Below are 6000 nucleotides of genomic sequence, written 5' to 3'. Positions count from 1 at the left end.
AGATCATCTGGTCCAACCATCTTCCTACCACCAATGTCACCCACTAAACCATGTCCCTAAGCACCAAGTCGAACCTTTCCTTGAACAACCCCAGGGACGATGTCTATCATGATCCCCAATACCTTTTCTGCAAACATCACTTCCAGCCATCTGGCTTCCAGCACCTCCTAGTACATGAGATTTCTCCTCTCCAGGTACAGGTCTCAGCATTTGGTTTTGTTGAACAGCATGATGTTCCTGTCAGCTCTTTTCTCCAGCCTGCCATACGGAGATTATTTAATTTCCATAATGATTAAAATTTATTATTGCTGAAGAGTCACTGCAAAACACATGAATTGCTTAACATGCTTTAAATCTCTCTCTTAAGTACAAGAAGATGTCTTAAATGGGCTTCTAACATTTTACCGTTATTTTATAAGATACATGAACATGAAGGCAGGTATCATCAGTCTTGCATGATATATATTTGACCTTTCACAAAATGGAAAAGTTCCAAAATATGATTTCTCTCAGGGACAGCCCTTTGGGTGTTCTGAGCAATAGAATCATCAGAGCCATCATAGCTATTTTTTAGCCCTACTTTTTATGAAGGAGAAAAAGGTTTTCCCCATAGCTTCCTTAAAAAGGTCTATCTACTAAGTGTAGTAGACACAGTACTACTGTCTCTAGGTTCTGACATGCAGTGATTATAATCATTCCATTTGAAGGATCTCATTAAACAAAGTTTATCTAACTCTAGGATTTAATTAATAGGCTTTTCAAAGCCTTTGATATGGTCCTTCACCACATTCTTCTCTCTAAATTGGAGAGGTATGGATTTGAAGGATGGACTGTTAGGTGGATAAAGAATTGGTTGGCTAGTCACAGCCAAAGGATTGTGGCCAACAGTTCTGTGTCTGGGTGGAGGCCAGTCACAAGTGTGTCCCTCAGGGGTCGGTCTTGGGACCAGTGCTCTTCAACATCTCTATCAATGACATAGACGGCGGAATCGAGTGCACCCTCAGCAAGTTTGCAGATGACACCAAACTGAGCGGTGCAGTCGATACAATAGAGGGAAGGGATGCCATCCAGAGGGACCTGGACGGGCTGGAGAAATGAGCCCATGAGAACGTAATGAGGTTCAACAAGACCAAGTGCAGGGTGTTGCTTGGGCTGGGGCAATCCCAGGTATTTATATAGACTGGGTGAAGAAGAACTTGAGAGCAGCCCTGCAGAGAAGGACTTGGGGGTCCTGATGGACGAGAAGCTGGATGTGAGCCGGCAGTGCATGCTTGCAGCTCGGAAGGCCAACTGTGTCCTGGGCTGCATTAAAAAAGGGGTGGCCAGCAGGGAGAGGGAGGTGATTGTCCCCCTCTACTCTACTCTTGGGAGAAGTCACCTGTAATACTGCCTGCAGGCCTGGGGCCCCCAGCACAAGAAGGATATGGAGCTTTGGAACAGGTCCAGAGGAGGCCACTAAGATGATCAGAGGGCTGGTGCACCTCTCCTGTGAAGAAAGGTTGAGGACACTGTGCTTGTTTAGCTAGGAGAAGAGAATGCTATGGGGAGACCTTATTGTGGCCTTCCAGTCCTTGAAGGGAGCGTATAAACAGGAGGGGAACGCCTGTTTACATGTGTTGATAGTAATAGGACAAGGGGGAATGGTTTTAAACTAAGACAGGGGAGATTTAGGTTAGATATTAGGAGAAAGTTTTTTACTCAGAAGGTGGTGAGGCACTGGAACAGGTTGCCCAGGGAGGTTGTGGATGCCCCATCCCTGGAGGCATTCAAGGCCAGGCTGGATGTGGCTCTGGGCAGCCTGCTCTAGTGGCTGGCAACCCTGCCCAGAGCAGGGGGGTTGAAAGTAGATGATCTTTAAGGTCCTTTTCAACCTAGGCCATTCTATCATTCTATGATATGATTCTTTTCATATTTGTTATGACAAAACACTTTTACTCTATGTCCATTTTAGTTTTGTTTTCAGAGAAGCTTTAAAAGCTGTACAACACATTTTTATCTTTCTTATGGCCTGCTGGTGTCCTTGCAATAAGATATAGATTATTTTGTTTTGAGAGTATATTGCAACTGCATTCAGAACCTGAGACACCATTTTGCTAGCTGCTCTATAAAACCAATAGAACACTATACCAAAGTTTTTTCATTCTGTATGGAGAAGACAAAAATGCTAAACATTTATGGATTACCATGGTGTTTCCTTATATCTTTCTGTGACCCCTAAGATGTATCATGGTGGTCACATGGTGGTCACATCCTCAGTTGATCTAAATAAATTTTTTGCTCCATACTTGATCAGTTGAGTGAAAGCATTTTGCACCATCTGAGAAAGTGGTCCTTTTTATAATTTATATTCTCATAGAGTATTTAATTTTATTTTAAATAATAGGAAACAAACAAACAAAATTACCTTATGCACTGTGCTATTCATATGCGGACAGAACACTAAGATTGGCCAGCTAAACAACTACCCACCTGCAGTCTGTCAGCTGCATTTGTTCCAAAATACATCGCACAGCCACCATCATATACTGTGTCTGGCTGTGATGGAGTTAACTTTCCCCACAGCAGCCCATGCAGTGCTGTGCTCTGCACTTGTAGCTAGAACAGCACTGGTATCACACCAGTGTTTTGTCTATTGTTGAGCAGTGCTGGCACTCTCTCCAACCCCCCAAAAAAACAGTAGGCTGGGGGTGTGAGCAAGAGGTGGGGAGGGGACATCACCAGGGCAGCTGACCTAAACCAACCAAAGGGATATTCCATACCACATGGTGTCACAGTCAGCAATAAAAGGTGGGAAAGGGAAAGGAGAGGGGGGCTCTCGTTATGAATGCATTTTGTCATAGAAATGCCAACAAAAGTTATTAGATATTGGTTAGCATTGAAAACAAATTTTCATTGGTTTTCACTTTTTATTTATATATTTTTTTAATCTGCTATGCAATAGATTTTAATAAGAAGTCAGGAATTGGTTGATGATTTGGCATAGGAACAAGCTTCTGCTTTATTCAATTCATTCAGTAATTTTTATGTTTTATTTTTTGCTATACCAAAAAGCCCAATATTTCAATATTTTTTTTTCCAATTTGGTAATTGAAGAAGCTTAAAACAGAGACAGTTCCAGGACTAAAGGACTAAAGGCCTACATTTTAGATTTATAAAAGCTGCTAGGGCCCATATTAAGGATGAGAACAGCTCATTGCCTATGAGTAGCCAAGGGGAGCATCAGGAAATGAAGAGAACCTAATAGTACTTCTATAATACAGAAGGAATTAAGAGGTAAATGAAAAGCAGAGACAATTCTTTGTCTAACAGACTTCAGCAAATTTCCAGTCTCTGGTTAAAATTGGGAATAATAGTACATATAGGTACAGACTCTTTAAAGAAAGTGCATACAAATATAAGGATAGAACCAGCCTCCAACCTGAAGACTGTATTTGATAATGAAAGTCAGAAAGCATCACAAACCTGGGTATATCACCCTTTCTTTTTGAGATGCAAGAGAACAGGGAAGTGGAAGATGTGCTGGGCCTCTTTTAATCCTTAATACCTAGAAGCATGTTAATGGTTCCATAGAGTTACTTACAGTAGCAGTCCAGCTATCAAATCTTCAGTGATCATCTTCTGATAGTTGGATTGCTCTTACTTTCTTTTGTGCTCAAATATGGCAATAAAATAGAACTTAATAAAGTATCTCCCAGCCAAAGCTTTTCTTAACTTGAAAACTGTCATGTGCTTGGTATAAAGAACAACACCCAGTGCTGCAGTTTACTCCATAAGACCCACGTATACCAAAACATCAATATTTAATCACAGCATAGAGTAGTTTACAATGTAGCAGTCTTAAATTTTCCAGGTATTAATTTTTAAGTGTTTATATCAGACTAACACATTGCTCAGGTTCACAGAACAGGTAGTGATCCAGGACTCATTTGTTTGCGCATCAGCATCACTCATGCTTTCCCAACGGTTGCTGCCTTTGAAAGAAACTGTTAATTTTTCTCAGACTTAGAGAAGAATGTATGCTAGAGGCACACAGATATAGATAAAAATGTACTTAACACTAATTGTTGTTTTGTATGTCATAATTTAAAAATATTGATTGCAGTCTATAATTGAATACTTGCAGCTTCTTAGGTATAAGACATCATTATTATTATTATTATTATTACATATTATTATATAAGATATTTAGGAAGTGAAGTTTTCCTCTCTCGCAGGCATGTTAGGAAAAGAAAAATATTCAGACTTTTTCTTTCTGACATGTCTTTGTATGCTGGTGGAGAATTAAGATCACAAGAATATGATTGTAAATATATTTGCTTAATAAGTAAGCAAAACTTTTGGATAGTTGGGGTCTGACCCATTGCTCTTTCTTTACTGATATTCCATTTCATTTTCATTATTCACATAATTTGCATACTTGCCTGAAGATGTGTAGCAAAGAAACTGTCTTTAAATGATCTAGAATTTGTATCCTTGATTCACTTGATTTTGCATTTTAAAGTACCTACTTTACAAATTCTGGAATGTTAAGTCACTTTATATCTAGAAACATGATCTCATTTTACATTTGATGACGTACAATTTCTGACAGTAAGTTATTTCTTTGATTGAGATAGCATACAGGTCCCATGAATGAATACATAGCATAAATATGGAGGTTTTAATATGCTGAAATTAAACTTCTGGATCAAAAATCTGTAAGCTTTATTTCATATTGAGAAGTGGAGGAACACTATCATATTTATTATTTTAACAATCCAACAGTTAGAAATATAGGAAATTAAAACTGGATGACTGAAAATAAATTCACTGCTAAAATAATCTAATACTTAATCCAGTGACACTTTGTAAGTAAATTGTCCACTGAAGCTTGAGTCTCTGTCCTGTAAATTCCTATAAAAACTAACTATTATCTTAATACCTTTTTGAATATGTATTAAAGTGGGGATTGTGAGCTCTTTGGGACCAGAAAATTAAAGTGCAAGCTTAAGAAAAAAAAAAAAAAAACTTCCCTGGGGAATATCTCTTTCTACTTTTCATGTGGAAATCAGCATAATGCAGGTGAGATTTTTCCACTCCAGTATTTTATTTTTTTCAAATTCCTATGAATTTATGACTATACTTCTTTTTATCCTATTTAAACTGTTAACCATTTTAATCGCAGAATTACAGAATAGTTGAGGTCAGAAGGGACCTCTGGAGGTCATCTGGTCCAACCCCACATCCTTGATAAACTTTTAGGATCAGTGACATTCTGGCAATAAATTCCACAGAGTAGTTCTGATGCACACTTTAAAAGCATTTCTATTTATCAAGCTGAAAAACATTTTTTGGCTTTGTTTACTTTTATTTCACAGTACAGTCCGTCATTCACCGATGAGAAAACAGAAAAACAAAATGCCATAGATGACAGTCTCAAAAGACAGAATATAGATCAAATTCTAACTACGCAACAAACTCAACAAATTTGCATCTTTTCCACAGCTTTAATGTTTACAAGGTGAAAGGGGCAGGTTTGTTCCCTCTAGATTTTTGAATTTTAAAATATGGATATTCTAATTCAATAGAGATATCGTCAGTAAAATACTGTATCAGATTCAGGTAATAGACTCTGCACCATCATTTAGATTAACACATGCATATTATTAAAAGGTGGCATAAATATTAGTGAATCTGACTTACATAATGCATGCTATAATGACATTTTGTTATTAATATATAATAACATATATAGTAGATTATTCAGTATATAATTATACTAGTATATATATTATATGTCTAATAGCTTAATTATATAAGTTTATGATAATCACATAGTATTAACATGCTATATAGTTATCATATATGTTATATAATTTATACATAATTGCTGCAACTACGTGTAGTTGATGGTAGGGAAAGGGAGTGTAACGTTTGTTACACTGGTTAGAAAAATGCATGTCACAACCAGCTGCTGACGGTTAAATTCTGCTGCACTTATCCTAAGAAATTGAGTATTAT

The sequence above is a fragment of the Anser cygnoides genome, chromosome 4 (assembly GCF_040182565.1).
Source record: "Anser cygnoides isolate HZ-2024a breed goose chromosome 4, Taihu_goose_T2T_genome, whole genome shotgun sequence".
NCBI classification, from domain to species: domain Eukaryota; kingdom Metazoa; phylum Chordata; class Aves; order Anseriformes; family Anatidae; genus Anser; species Anser cygnoides.
The sequence above is the reverse complement of the archived record's forward strand: the minus strand, read 5'-3'. Positions refer to the sequence as shown.